We start from the raw sequence: 16,403 nt of genomic DNA on the forward strand, positions 1-16,403 counted from the left end.
AGACTCTGTTTTCTGGGCAATCACTTTTGGGGTGCCAGCTAGGAAGCTGCAACCTTTCGGAGAAGGGCCATGTCCTGCCTGTGGCTTCCAGGAGAGTGAGTGACAAGGCTGTGGTGCAGGCAGGGTGCCACTTGGTGGTGAATGTGGGTATTACACTCCTTCCCCGAGCAATGAAGACAGCGACCTGCTGTCTTCATGGAGGAGTAGGAAGGGCGGCACCCGCGTCACACAACTGACAGGGACCTAAGAAGGTGCCGATGTCATGCGCGGACACTGCTCCCTCTTCTCCTAGATCATGAGCTCCAAAGAAACTTCAAATATTATTCATCTTAGTACATCCACGCAGTGCCTTGAACATAGACAAAACTCAATAAATATCTGTCAAATATACATATATATTATATGTGTGTGTTTATACATGTGCATACACACACATTCAGAGAAAGAGCTCCATGTGAAGTAGTAAGCAGTGTGGTTACAGTCAGGTGCAGGAGCACTGTATATGCCATTCACACATGCCAAGAACATTAAAAATGAATTGATTCTATGCCGATCTCTGAGCCACGAGCTGGCTCCCTCAACAGCCGACCCAGACTCCTGAAATTCCAGGGAATTTTTTGTGCTTGCTTTCATCTCCACAACAAGTAGAGATGCACTGTTTAGGAGCAGAGAAAATGAAAGGATTGAAGAGAAGAATTTGCAGACCACCGTCATTCCCAGGAATCAAGCCTTCCTTGTGCAAAAATGGTGATTTCTTTTTGCGATTGAAATTTGGATAATTAAAAAGTATATTTTCTCTTTTAAAAATTGATTAATTAATTTTTAGTTTTCAGCATTCACTTCCACAAGATTTTCAATTCCAACGTTTCTCCCCATCTCTTCCCTTCCCCCACCCCAAGACAGCGTGCATTCTGAAAACCCCTTCCCCCAATCTGCCCTCCCTTCTATCACCCCCTCCATCCTATCCCTTTCCCCTTCTATTTTCCTATAGGGTAGGATAGATTTCTATATCCCATTGCCTGTTTATCTTATTTCTTAGTTGCATGTAAAAACATTTGTTTTTAAACTTTGAGTTCCAAATTCTCTCCCTTCCTCTCTCTCTACCCAACCTCATTGAGAAGGCAAGCAATTCCGTATAGGTTATACATGCGTAGTCATGCAAAACACCTCCACAATAGTTGTTTGTGAAAGACTAACTCTATTTCCCTCCATCCTATCCCACTCCTTGTTTATTCTATTTTCTCTTTTGACCCTGTCCCTCCTCAGAAGTGTTTGCTTCTGATTACCCCTCCCCCAATCTGCCCTCCCTTCTATCATGCCCCCTCTTATCCCCTTTCCCCCCATTTTCCTGTAGGGTAAGACATTTCCATGCCCAGTTGAGTGTGTATGTTATTCCGTCCTTAAGCCAAATCGGGTGAGAGTAAGATTCCCTCATTCCCGCACACCTCCCCCTCTTCCTCTCCACTGTAAAAGATTTTTCTTGCCTCTTTCGTGTGAGATCATTTACCCTGTTCTGCTTCTCCCTTAAAAAACATATTTTCAGTTAAGATGTAAATCACATTCTCTTATTGTCTGTTCATCATGCCGGAATCTCTCCAGAGCTGACTTAGCTGGCTCCCAAGAGTCTAGTCCATTGCTCTGTCTCTGGTGCCTGATGGAAGAAGAAGTACTAAAGAGAATTAGTTACAAAGTAAAAAGAAACCCCCTCTCCCACCCCTGGCAGTGCTTTGCCAGAAGGGGCTGCTAGTTGGGGTTTGGCCCCATTCTCTTTCTTTATGCCTCTTCTGCCCATGGGATCCCAAAGCTAGAAAGGAGCTGAGCTAACTCCTCAAACCATTGCACTTTTCCCAGAGAGGGGAAGCATTTTCCCCAGGGTCACCCAGCTAGTTAGTGAAAGGACTGGATGAGAATTCAGGTGTAGACTTCCAGTTCCTCATGATTACCAAGATGTTGGCTGCCTGGAACACTTTTGTGTTGTTCTTTAGACAATGAGAAAGTTGTGGTTGGCTCGAGGAAGGTTTTCAAGGCTTTTAGTGATGAGGAAAAAGGAGTTTGCTGTAGTCTTGAGGCTCCCTTTGATTTCCAGACTCCAGATTCTTGCTTCTTATAGGGGATGTTGGGAGCAATGAGTAGTAATGCCAGGATCCCTGCCAGGCTGCTAAGGAGTTGAATGAGGAAGGATCGTACTTAAGGTCAGAAAGTAGGATAACTCTCTCTCACGTTTCAGTGTTACTAGGTACCAGTTCTGTGACCTTGGGCAGGTCACTTCACCTCTCTAGATCTCAATTTCCTCATCTGTAAAATGAGAGGATTGAACCACACGATCTCTAAGGCCTTTCCAGCTTAAATCCTATAAACTAAGAACAGGAAAATTTTTCATCTGGCATACTCAGTAAAGTACCCCCAATTATATTTGGTGTTCCAGCAAACCCAAACCAGTCACTGATCCACACTCCACACTTTCTTGCTACCATGCCCTTGCTAATTTTTTCTCGTTTCCCATGCCTTTTTATATCGATTAAAGTCAGAGCCATCATTGAAAGCTTCATTCAGGTATCACCTCACTACAAAGGATTCCCGGGTCCTTGAGCTAGAAGCAGGCTCTCCTTCCTCTAAACAACCCCAGGAAGCAGAAAGGTAATGACTTAATGGATCAGTGGTCTCCTCATCAACCTTCCACTACATTGTTATTTCATTTAGTGATTACCACTTTCATTGAATTATGAGAGATAAGGATGTATTTAAGATTTTTGCACTCGTTTCTTTTTTTTTAAATTTTATTTGTTCCTTTCTGAACTTAAGATATAAAATGAGCATTTCCATGACATAGTAGAATAGAAAAAAGATGATTGCATATGAAACTGCAAATCTGTTATGTACAACTTGCTATTCCTTTTAAATATATAATAAAGTTATCATGGAACTTTCTTCCGCCACCCCTTTTTTTCTTTTCTCCCCACCCCCGACCCTAGACATGGCTACTATTAGACATAAATTTGTGTTATGTATGTACGTATGTGTATATATATATATATACACACACACACACACACACACACACATACATACATATGTAGAATCATTCTATACATACTTCTACTTTTCAGTTATTTATCTGGATACAGATGTCCTCTCGGTTCTCCTCATTTCACTCTTTATCATTTTCTGCAAGTCTCTCCATGTTTTTTTAAGATCATCCTGCCCATCATTTCTAATAGCACAGCAGTATTCCATCACTATCATATACCACAACTTGTTCAGCCATTCCCCAATTGATGGGCATTCCTGTAATTTCCAGTTCTTTGCCACCACAAAGAGAGCTGCTACAAATATTTTAGAACATAAAGGTTCTTTTCCTTTTCCCCTAGGATAGACCTAGTAGTGGTATTGCTGGATCAAAGAATATAGATAGGTTAATAACTCTTTGGGCATAATTCCAGATTGCTCTCCAAAATGGTTGGATCAGTTCACAATTCCACCAATAGTGAATTAGTGTCCCAATTTTTCAACATCCCCTCCAACATTTGTTGCTTTCCCCTTCTAACATTTTAGCTAATCTGATATTATTTCAGAAATAATTTACCAAGCTTCCTAAAGCATGAAAATTTTTGTGAAAGGACTGAGTGCAAAGCAGCATACCTGTCACAATTGTCTTTCATTTTCTCTAAAATTCTAACAAATCCAGTTTTTTCAACATTTTCTTAGACTCTATAACTTCCTTTTGGTTTATCTTTTGTTTAAATTCTTCAGCTTTCAAAAGAACACCATTAAAGCCTCTTCCTTTTAGTGCCTTACCGGACTGGTCTTTTTGCATTCTACTCAGTCTTTCTTTTAAGTATTTACTTGTTATGCCATTATAATAACGTGGCAATGAAGCTGCAGATTACTTAATACATATGTAATGTTGATGGAGTCTTCCATGATGCCTTTAAGTTGTGGTAATATGGTTTACTTGTTTGTGTCTCTCGATGATAACTCATTTTTCTTCTGCTTTTTTCAGTCATGATAATATTTCTTTGAATTCATCTGCAGGGTGATAAGCTCTGTCCTAGTCTTCATTTTAAATCTGCATATATCCCTCTGTCTTAGCTATGTTTCCTGTAGGCATCATATTGCTAAATTTTGAGTTTGATCCATTTACTTTCAATAATACTTATTATTCAATCAAAGTATACGTTAAGCACCTGATATGCACCGGGACATGTACTGGGGATATACATACAATCCTACCTGCATTATAATTGGTAAGTTTGGTTTTCCCTCCATTACAGCCTGTGGCACAGTGGATAGATCACTGAACTTTGATTCACAGTGACCCGAGTTCAAGCTCTGCCTCTGGCACAAACTCATTGTGTGATGATGGGAAAGTCAATTATCCTCTCAACCTCAGTTTCCTCAACTGAAAAATGGGGATAATAAAAACATTTACCTCATAGTTGTTCTGAGGAGCAAATGATACATAGTGCATGTAAGGTGCTCTGTAACCCTCAAGGTGCTACATAAATGCGTGTTGCCATTGTTACATTACTTGTTCTTATCAGTATGAATATGGTACCTCTTGTTCTGCTTATCTCAACCCAGTGCTAGTCTCTGAATGAACTCTCTTGTTCTTCCTATCTTCTTCCCTCTCTTACAGGTCACGCCCTCTAACAGTAGATGTCCCTCTGGGTCCTGGACCCTCTCCTCTCTTCTCTCCTCTCCTTCCCTCTTTTCTCTTTTCCTGTCCCCTCTTCCCCTCTCCTGTCCTCTCCTCTCCTTCTCTCTCCTTTCCTCTTCTCTCCTGTCCCCACTTCCCCTCTCCTGTCCTGTCCTCTCCTCTCCTTCCCTCTTCTCTCCTTTCCTGTCTCCTCTTTCCCTCTCCTGTCCTCCCCTGTCCTCTCCTTTCCTCTCTTTCCCTCTCCTCTCCTGTCCCCTCTTCCCTTCTCCTGTCCTCTCCTGTCTTCTCCTCTCCTCTTTGTATCCCACTGCCTGGGTGATCTCATTAGCTCCCATAAATTCCACTATCATTTTCATCCTGATGATTCTTAAATCAACTTATCCAGCCCTATCCTCTTTGCTGACCTCTAATATCAGATCTCCAACTGCCTAGTGAACATCTCAAGATGACTGTCTTGTAGACATCTTCAATTCAACAATCCACAACTGAACTCATTATTTTTCCTCCAAACTCCTCCCCCCACTTCTGGACTTCCTATTATTGTCAAGGGTACTACTATCCTCCCAGTACCCCACACTCACAATCTAGATGGCATTCCCAACTCCTCACTCCCTCTCATCCTCTCTTCATCCAATCTGTTGCCGAGGCCTATTGGTTTCATTTTTTATAACATCTCTTACATACATCCTCTTTTCTCTTCTGATACTGTCCCCACCCTGGTCCAGATCCTCATCACCTCATGCCTGGACTATTGTAATAGACTGCTGGTGGATCTTGCTGGCACATAATAGGTAATAAATGTTGATTGATTGCTTGATCTAAAATCCCACCTTCACAAGAAGGCTTCATGATCTCCATTAATTCTGACGTTTTCCCTCTGTTGATTATTTCCAATTTATCTTATAAATACCTTGTTTGTACATAGGAACTTGCACGTTGTCTCTCCCATTAGACTGTGAGTTCCCTGAGAGCTGGGGTTGTCTTTCATTTTCCTTTGTATTCCCAGCACTTAGCCCATAGTAGGTGTTCAATAAATATTTATTGACTGACTGATTTGTGAATTATTCTATTCCTTTATTCCTTGGTGCCCCTCCCCCCTTTGGTTGTCAACTTCTGGGATTTCCCATTATTCCTAGCTAATGTTCATTCAAACTCTCTCTTATAAGTGGAACTTCAAAGATATATTATAAATAGATAAAACTTTATTAAGCACCTACCATATCCTAGGCACTGGTCTCAGGTCTGGGGGCATAGAAACAAGGGGAAAAAAAGATAGTCCCTGCCTGTAAGGGTCTTACATTCTAAAGGAGGAAGACAGCCCATAAAAGAACGAAAAAGTAGTGGTGGGAAAGGAACTAGGGAAAGGAGAGAGGTTGGGAAATAGCTCAGGAAATCATGGGTTGAGCCAGATGGAGGATGGCTGCCATTGGAACCTCAAATGAAAGTTCTGGCAATGAACTCAGCCATCTGAGGAGGAAACCACAGAGGCAAAGACCCTGACAGTGTGAGAAGGTGACGTGATGGAGATGGGGAAGGTGCTCAGGAAGTCACGAGGCTGAACCAAGCATGAAAGGATGCCTGCACCATGACAGCCTCTGTGAGTCACCACCTGCTTATTCCTCCCTTTAATGTCAGTTTAACTTGCCAGCAATCAATTTGCCATTAGTTTACATGTCAAAATCCTGCCCAAGGGTATTAGTATTGCTTTTTCCCTCTAGGAAATGATACATTTCAAACATATATATGTGAACAATATTTGAATATGCTCCTAGATATAATACACATCTATTGTGTATATAAGTGTGTATATGTGTGTGTGTACGTATCCTGTATTTTCTCTTGATAGTATCTGCTTGTATTTTGTGGTGACTATTTCTATTACTTTTCAGAAAGTCACATCCTAGCTTCTCTTTTTATTTCTCAGTCTTGGCAAAAAGTCTAATGTGATTTCACTTGGAGCTTTTTGATTTGTTTTTTTATTATTTTAGGCAATTGGGGTTAAATGACTTGCCCAGGGTCACTAAGCTAGTAAATGTCAAGTGTTTGGTCTGAGGCTGGATTTGAACTCCAGTCCTCCTGACTTCAGGGCTGGTGCTCTATCCAGTGTGCCACTTAGCTGTCTCCAAGCTTTTTGATTTGTGAAATGGTTCATCTGAGTTGCTCATAAAATCCTCTCCAAATCCCAGAAACTATAGATTTTGTTGATTACATTTCCAGGTGATTTAAATTTATGGTTTCTTTATGATTATGTCCCATGGATTCTAGCAACCTCTATTTTTGCCTCCTTTATGTAATACAGGAAATTTTCTTTTCTGTGTAGCAATGTTCTTCTATCCCAAACTGCTATTCTGACCGTTAATATGGGTCTCCAAAGGGCAACTGCGACGCCTTCCCTCAGGGTTCTAGGAGACTCTGAGCAGGGACCTGGGCTTGCTTCTCTTGTACTATAGTTCATGAACCTCCACTAGTGTGCTTCCTTCATTGATTATCACTTGCTATTAATTAGTAAAGACTCAATTAGCTTTAGTTAAAGGCATTTACTTCACCTATAATCTGTGACACACTTCTCAAAGCACATACTTTCAAAAGTATCCCTGAGGAAAGTGGGCTCAAGCTTAGAGAACTTCTGTGGCCAAGGGGTAAACTCACAGCTCTTGATTATTGGAACTCCTTTATTTTCCTTTGTGGAGTTGTCATGGATTTTCCTTAGTCACAGTGTAACTTTCTCTTAATCTCTTTGCAGAGTCCTCCGGCTGCCTTTTCTCTCTCTAATTTTCCTTGCTTCCTGATGCATGCATGGCTACCTGTAACAGCTGTTCCAGAGACATTGCTAGGATACCTATTCGAATTCTGGATATTTTGAAGTGTGTTTTGTCTTCTTTTGATCAAGGAGGGAAGGAGGCAGATTCTCTTCTTTTCTCCCCTCCCAGCCCCAAGCAATTCCCTGTCAAATTCTTGGCTGGCATGGCTTCTTCCATGAATCTGGTCAGGCACTGAAATTCTAGGTTCTGAATTGGCTTGCGCTTTGATCCAAAATTCACTGGACATAACTCTCTTCAGTCAATCGTGGTACACTTCCTGTGTAGCATAATTTCGTTTATCCAATGGTTTGAACTTTTCCTTCCAAACTTTGATTATCTAAGTTTATTTGCACTTGGTTCAATGCCCTTAACAGATTGATTCAATAGAGGTTTTCTCACCTGGCAAAGATATGAGGTAAGAGAAATTATTATTTCCTATTATATTAATAACTAATTATTAAATTAGGATTAAAGTTTATTCTATTTCCTCATTCAGGGACCAGCCCTTGCAAGTCATTCAGTCTCTGAAGGATGTTGATGATAGATGTGATCGCCCAAATCCTCCGGGAACATGAGCCTCGATCTTAGGTGGGACCCCACCCAACTAGGAGACCTTACTTCTGTTTAGAGTGTGAACAGAATCTAATCTAGGTGAATTCCAACCCCAAAGCATCAAGTCTACACTCCTGCACTTCTCCATTAGAGTTTAGTATCCTAGCTCATGAAGGAGAAAACCAACCACAGCGGTCTAGGTAGAGATGGATTCCTTTGTCTGGATTGCTGGGGGAAGCTGAGTCTTGTGATCAAGCCATGTTCTCAGCAGGAGGAGTTGAAGGCTTTCAGCCCACCTCCTCATTTGAAAGTCCACCACCTCATGAATTGTTCATCAATCAGAGTTGATTTTCACCTGTCGGGGCACCTCCTTTTCCAAAGGTATTTAAGATTCAGTGATCTCCATGATTTGGTCTTTGGTTACTGAGAGAGATCACTGACCATGAATTTATTGATTATCAGCTAGTCTAATTAATACATTGATTATTAATTACCCAGAAATTATATCTCTTGGGCTTTTCATTTATCTCAAAGGACTAGAGTAATTTGTTGGTTACTTTAAGTGGGGTGGGATGATTAATTTACTGCCCTCCCACTTATACATGATTTACTGAAATACATTATTTGGATTTTTTTAGTTTCTTCATGTTTTGTTAGGACATGAGCAATGTTTGGATTGTCTTGCTAAATTCCATTGAATATCACTAGTAGGGAATCTTAAAAATATTCCAGATCTGCTGTTTTGGATTTTCCTTTATTATTTGTTTTTGTCACTTTTGAGTATTTGTTCTTTATCCAGGCAATTCCATTACTCTGAGAATCTGTCAATTTATTAGCAATGCCCACTATGCCATCAGGTCTCATATTCTTTCTGTTCTCTCATCATTTACGAATTGATATATATTTTTATATATGCCATATTTTTAAAAATTGAGGTTATTAACCATTCTGAAGGGTTTTTTTTTTTTTGCTTCTGGGTGTGTTGTTCTTTTTGGAGATTTCTTTTTTATTCCATAAATTGAACCTATCTATTTTTGCTTACTTGTTGTGTCAGATTTGTATGTGTGTGTGTATGTGTGTGTGTGTGTGTGTGTGTGTGTGTGTGTGTGTTTTGGGAAGGTGATTTTTTTCCTGTAAAGATGGACCATCTTGTCTTTTTTTGGTTGTTCTTTCGTATTGCACATTTGTTACTGTTTCCATGATGGAGGGAAGTTGGGCTTGAACATGACCATTCTCTCAGCCATCTTGAAATCCTCCTTGGTTTGCCTATGAAGAGCCTTTGTATAGAATTATGCACTTTTCAAAGTGTTTGATTGCTACACAATATGTGCCATTTGGTTGGTTTTCCCCAGCTGGTCTCACTGAAGCTGATCTCAGAGTCCTGACCATGAGCACGGAGGGTTTTCAGAATCCTGTTCTGTATCTAAGTGAACTTTGGATTATTGCAGGCAATCCCCTAGTGCTGCTTATTCTCAGAAACCCAACAGATTGTCTGATAAAAATGACCTCTTCATTTTCTTTGAAACAAGTTGACTTTGAAACTTAAATATTTGCATTTGCTCTTCTTGCTTATTTGGGGCTTATTTACCATGATGATGTTGGGAGGCTGGGGAGAGGGAGGAGATGGATTCTTTCTGTTTTGCTGCAGGAAGTCACACATTAGCCACCATCTCTATGTGTTTTGGATTTTATGCATTTCTCCTTTAGAAGGTTTATGCCCATAAAGTCTGCACTCCTCTCCTCTGACACAGCCCTCTCCTCTGATCTGTTCAGTTTACCTTGGTTTATGCCCTTATCTATAAGCCCAGTATTCTGTAAATCATCAGGTTAGCTCAAGCTGTCATCATAAGAAGAAGTGGTGGGGTACAGGAGAAAGAGAGCAGAATGCAGAATCATGGGATGCAGACTGGCATCCTGAGCCTACCATTTAACCCCTCCCTGGGCTTCTGTTTCATTGTCTGTGAGTGAGCTGAGCTAGACGAACTCTGAGGCCCCTTCTAGCTCTGTGATGATGATCCTAGAGATCCTCGAGGTTTATAAAATGCTCTCCTGATAAATACCCAGTGAGGTGTAAAAAGTCATCCGTCTTAGTTCCATTTTGCAGATAAAAAAGGTGAGATTGTGAGAGGTGAATGAACTTGGCTGAGATAATACAACCAAACTAGGCCTTCTGACTCCATCCAGTGCTTTGCCCACTCTAGAGAAATGCTAAACTTGACATGGCACCACAGTGTTTGCAAAGCACATTACATGTGTCTCATTTGTTCCTTGCAAGATCTCTGTGAATTCTTGCTACCATTTTAAAGATGAAGACACTGAAGCGGAGGCAGGTAAGGTGACTTAGTATGTGGTGTGGGCAAGACTAGAACCCAGGTCTTCCTGATTCTGAGCTCAGAACCCACTCTGCCTATTATCCCACTTTCCACAGCATTGCTTTTTTAAAAATAATTTTTATTGATACTTTTTTTAAACATCACCATAATCTCTTCCAGTAGCCCTCCCCTTACCAGAAAGTCATCTCATATAACAAATAATAATTTTTGAAGAATGAAATAAAAAGCAAAACTGACAGATGTATCAAAACATCTAAAGATACAGGCAATGCTCCACATTTGTAAGGCCCACCCCTCCCCTCTGCACAGAAGTGGAGGGGAAACATCTTCTGTCTCTTCTTTATGACCTTGTTTATTCTTAGTAATTTTGTAACATTCACTTTTGATTATCAAATGAAAGTCATTGAATGCAATGAAATGGTGTTAAACAGGAAGTACATTGGGATTGTCCGAAGAGATTTGGTGATGTTCTGTGCATCTTAAGTAGAACAAGAAAGCTGATTTGAAACCTGTGCCTTCAAGTGCCTGGACAGCCTGGAAAAGAGAGAGAAGTCCAGCTAAGCCTCCAAGAGGGAGTCACTTGGCAGGAGGTGGGGCAGGGCAGGACACAGCCTGTCTCCTCTCACCCTTGGCCGGAGGATAATCTTGTGAATTTTGAAGGGTCAGGAGATTTTGGGTATCATAGCAGTGTCCCTGAAATAGCCGATAGGAGGCGCTCTATCAGTAACTCCAAACACAGAAGTTTCCTTGAGAAACGGCAGCTTCAGAACTCTCCAAAGAACCAGCAGAAGCTACACGATGCTGAACTTCATGAGGGAACCTCCGAGGGAGGAAAGGAGTTTCACCCAATCCTGAGCTGTGAATTGGCCACCTGGGATCTCTAAGCACACCTACTTGGAGGCCACCTTCCCTGGGACTGTTTGTACCTGTGGGGGAGTGTGTCCAGATTTTTGTGGGATGCTTTGTACTGGCTATTTTTACGATACCAACCGAGTAAATAGTCCTAGAAGCTAATTAAGTCTGGCTGGCTAATTAATACCGACCGATAACCAAGGAGGACACATGCCAGTGGGTACTTGTGAGCCATAGTACTAGGTAAACCACCGTTAAACCCAAGGTTTCCCCAGCTGCTCTCTGGGGACTAGTTTACCAGTGCAACAGGGGTTTGGCATAGTACCCTTAGAGGCTGCCCTCCACTTGTGTGACTCGAAGAAGGTTATGTATCAGTACAATAGATGGAGAGTCCAAACCAGAGTCCAAGTCCCCCTAACATGTTAAAACCTGTTAGGAACAACATATACACAGAGAAGTAAACATAGTATCATAAAACTTGAGTTGGAGGGGCCCTCAGAGAGCTTATAGTCCAACCTTCTGATTTTACAGATGAGGAAACTTAGGCCTAAGGAAGTGAATGACTTACCTAAGGTCATAAAATAGTAAGTGATTTAAATTCAAATCTTGTGATTCTAAGTTTGGAATTCTTCCCACTGCATCACTACATAAAAAAAGAGAAAAAAAGGACGGCATCAGCAAGCAGGGACTTCAGGAATTTTTATAGGAGGTGGTACATGAGCTGGCTTTGAATGAAGCCCAGTATTAAAGGGGCCCGAGGTGATTCAGGAACACCTTTCAGGCAGGGGGACAGCCTAGGTTAAAGGTACACAAATGGGAAATGCAATGTTAAATACAGGGAACAATTAAGCCCGTTTTGCTGAATCATAGAGGTCTCAGATTACCCCAGAGAGGAGATTCCTAGTCAAAGACTGGCCTCCTCTCTGCTACTTAAGGGAGCTAGTGATTCTCTCAAGACCTTATGGAGGATGTTTGGAGCTCAGAATGAGTAGAAAGACCACCAGATTTGGAACTGGAGGATTTGGGTTTGAAACCTGAATCTGGCATGTAACCGAGGCAACCTATGTCACCTTGGGCAGGTCACGTGCTTTCCCTGGGCCTCAGTTTCCTCATCTGTAAAATGAAAGGGTTGGACTCGATGGCCTTCTAGCTCTGTCTGGAATTTTCTTTTTTCATAATTAAAAAAGTTTCAGTTTCAAATAATCTTTCTCCTTCCCCATCCACAGAGAAGGCAAGAAATATGATAACATCATACATGCGAAGAAATATGATACCACTATACCTATGAAGTCACACAAAACATATTTCTACATTAGCTGTGTTGCAAAAAAAGCCAGAAAAATAAAGTGAAAAACCTATCTGCTTTATTCAGCCCTCAGTAGTTCCTAATTTCTCTCTGCGGAGGTAGAAAACATTTTCCATCATGAGTCCTTTGGAATTGTGGTAGATCACTGCATTGATCAGAGCAGTTAGGTCTTTCACAATTGATCATCATTATGATATGGTCTAGGAGGGCTAGGAACCCTGAAACGCAAGGGTACAGGGTGGAGGTCTGCCTCAAAAGAATTTGATCATTCAAGTCTTCTTCCAGTCAGAGACAAGGTTTATTGTGTTGCCAATAGAAGTGGGTGGGATTCTAAGAATCTGCGCATTTGATGAGGATAAAATCGGTACTTTTATACAGAAGGACCATGGGAAGATCTGGATGGAATTAAGGAATGGCAAGTAACCAGGGGTGTTTCAGGTGCAGATGATGAGGGCCACAATGAAAGGGCGTTAAAAGGATTATTGACTGGGATGGGCCAGGTGCCTCAGGCGACTGCCAGGGATCTGAGGTCAGGGGCTGGGTTCCTGAAATTTGTGGGAAAATTCAGGGGCTTTTCCTTTTAGGGGTCCAGATCCCCCACACATCAATTACAATGTTGCTGTTATTATGTACAATATTCTCTTGGTTCTGCTCATTTCACTTTGCATCAGCTCATATAAGCTTTCCTATGTTTTTCTAAAGTCATCTCCTTTACTTCTTATAGCATAATTGTATTAGGTCTGGAATCTTTGGAGGCTGACTAATGACTCTCTGGTTCTAGAAGCAGCTCACTACCAGGAGTTGCTGGAGTCTTCTTTAAGGGATACCAGAAGGAGACTGAGTTCAAAGCCTGAGCTGATGGAAATTGTCCAAGGTTTCCAGCAGTTCTCATAGCAACTCTGTAGAAGAGCAAAAGTTATATAATCAGCAGGTGGTCTTGGATTGGCTGCTGTCTTCCCTGGAGGTGTCTTCTGTGGGGGCATTGATCTGGTAAGTCTGGTCTGAGCAGCGGTTGTAGAAAGACTGAAGGGAGATATGGGACCGAGTGGTCACTCATCATACAGACATTTCAGCTAAGCTTGCCAAAGAAACAGAACATCTCTCACCATCCAGGGTCACAGAAAGAGGCCAAATCAAATTCTCAACCACGTAATTTGCCCAGATAAACTGAGGGCTGTGTTGGAATCAAGTCTGTTTCTTTCTTTACTAACCTCTGAGTGCGGGAGGCTCTGCTTGCTTCCTGGTCACTCCAGCTTAGAGCACTGAAAGCAAAACCCGAGAAGAATGTTCATCTTTCTTCGATTTTCTAACAGTGCAGCTAGATTTGAACTTGGGAAGACGAGGCGTCCTACCTCCAGGTCTAGTGTTCTAGGCACTATGGTGCCCCCTAGCTGCCACCTTGCGTCCCACTTCACTGAAAAAAAATAGGGCCATTTGCCATGAGCTCCCTCTTCCCACCCGTTCCTCACTTAGAATTACTCACATGCTTTCCTGAAGTATCCCCTCTTTTAACCTTGTTTCACCTGAAGAAGTGACTCTTCTCTGTGCCAACACAAACCTAACCCAAGTGATTTCATTCCCTCCTCTCTCCTCCAGCCCCCTCCATCATTTCCACTTTCTCCATCCCCCCATCTACTGGCTGCTTCCCTCCTGAAAAACTCTTCGCCTGATCCCACAGCTAGTTACCACCCTACCTCTCACCTCCTTTCTGTGGCTAAGCTCCTCGAGAAGTCCATCTCCAGCTGTGCCTGCACGTCTTCTCCATCTCTGCCTTCTGACTCATCACTCACCTGAAACTTTCCTTCAAAGTCTTTCTCCAAAGTCACCAGGGATCTCTTATTTGTCACAATTGTTTCCCAGCCCTGATCCTTATTGGTTTCACTGCTGTCACTCTCTTCTTCTGGATCTTCCCACCCCTCTGGTTTTGTTTTCTCCTGACATTACTTTCTCCTGGTTCTCCTCCTATCTGTCTGCTCACTTCTCTGTCTTCTCTGCTGGATTTTCCTCCAGGTCATGCCCATCAACTGTTTTTGTCCCCCAAGAGTCTATTCTTGGCCCTCTCTTTTCTCTCCAGACCGTCTCCCTTGGTGAGCTCCTCGGTTCTCATCTCTCAGATGATTCTCACATTTATTCACCCAGGCTTAGTCTCTCTTCTGAGCTACAGCTCTACATTTTCAGCTGCCTGTTGGACAACTTGAATTGGAAGTGCTGTAGACATCTCAAACTCATCATATCCAAAGCTTATTATCTTTTCCCAACATTCTCCCCTTCCTCCCTTCCCTATTACTGTAGAGGACATCACTATCCTCCCCATCACCCAGGCTCCCCACCTTGGTGACATCCTCGGCTCTTTGCTTTTTCACTTTTGCCACCATAGCCACACCCCTTTCTCTCATCTGACTCCACCCCAACCCTGGTGCAGACCCTGGTTGCAACATACCTGGACTATGGCAATAGCTGCAAGGGTCCACCAGCCTCAAGGCTCTCCCCACTCCAGTCCATCCTTCCTTCGGCCATCCAAGTGATTTTCCTAAAGCAAGGGTCTGACCATATTACCAGTATACTCATTAATCTCCTGTGGCTCCCCATTACCCCCAGGAATGGATATAAAATTCTGTTTGGCTTTTAAAGTCCTTTACACCCCAGCCCCCTCCTCCCTCTCCAGTCTTCTTAGACCTCACTCACCAACATGTTCTCTTCCATCCAGTGACCCGACTTCCATGACCCTCCCTCTCACTTCTCTGTGCCTTTTGACTGACTGTTCTTCATGCCAAGAAGACTGTCTCTCTTCACCTCTGACTCCTATCTTGTCTGGCTTCCTTCAGGACAGCTCAAATCCTACCTTTGGCAGGGAGACTTTTCTGGTCCCCCATGTCTCTCTCCCTCTCTCTCTCTGTCTCTCTCTGTCTCTCATACATACACACACACACACACACACATACACTTTTGCCTTCCCTCTGAGATCATCTCCTGTTTAAACTATATATATCTTGTATGTACCTAGTTTTTGCATCTTGTCTCTCCCCATCAGATTCTGAGTTTCTTGAGGGCAGTGACTGTGCTTTTGCCTTTCTTTGTATCCTTAACACTTAGCCCCATGTCTGGCACGTAGTCAGCACTTAATAAACCTTGGTTGTTAGCCCTTTCAAAGAACCAGCACTTGGTTTTACTCATCATTTCTACAGTATTTTTTTTCAAAAGCGTATTTATTTGTCCTCTTACTATTTCTTATTCTGTGCTTATTTTGGGTTTATTTGTTGGGTTTCTAATTTAAAAAATGCATACCAAGTTCATTTATTCTCTCTTTTTCTGTTTTGTTAATGTATTTTTATTCCACTAAGGACTGCTTTAGCTGCAGCCCACAAATTTGGGCAATATTTTCATCACTGTTATTGTCTTTCATATTGTTTTCATATAAGATTTGTACTTTGACCTACTCATTATTTCAGATTTGATTAGTAAGTATTAATTTGGGTTTGGGTCTTTTATCTGTGCTACCTAAACTGATTTTTACTGCATATGGTTTATAAATGATTTTTACTATTTATGCCATATATATATATGTATATGTTTTTTGACAATTGGTGGTGTGTGTGTTACAGTTTCATAGGGGCTACACTAAATTCCACTTTTCCCCTCTCCCAAAAGCAACTTGAGCATTTTTTAAAAAATGTGGTTGAGTAAAGCAGAGTTTCTAGGTATTCTTGAGGGTTCCACAATACATCCTCATTCTTTGAAATCAGTCTGACTAAATGGGGGCTTCGGTTCTAAGCCACTCAGTCAAAGGACATCTCCTTGAAATTAAACAACTCCTTGAAATTGGGGGGCAGTCTGCTCCCCACATTGGAGGCAATCTCTTCTTACCTTTGATATGCACAAACAAGCTCATTCTCTAAGGTAAA

The sequence above is a fragment of the Vombatus ursinus genome, unplaced genomic scaffold (assembly GCF_900497805.2).
Source record: "Vombatus ursinus unplaced genomic scaffold, bare-nosed wombat genome assembly UNPS02012147.1, whole genome shotgun sequence".
Taxonomy (NCBI): domain Eukaryota; kingdom Metazoa; phylum Chordata; class Mammalia; order Diprotodontia; family Vombatidae; genus Vombatus; species Vombatus ursinus.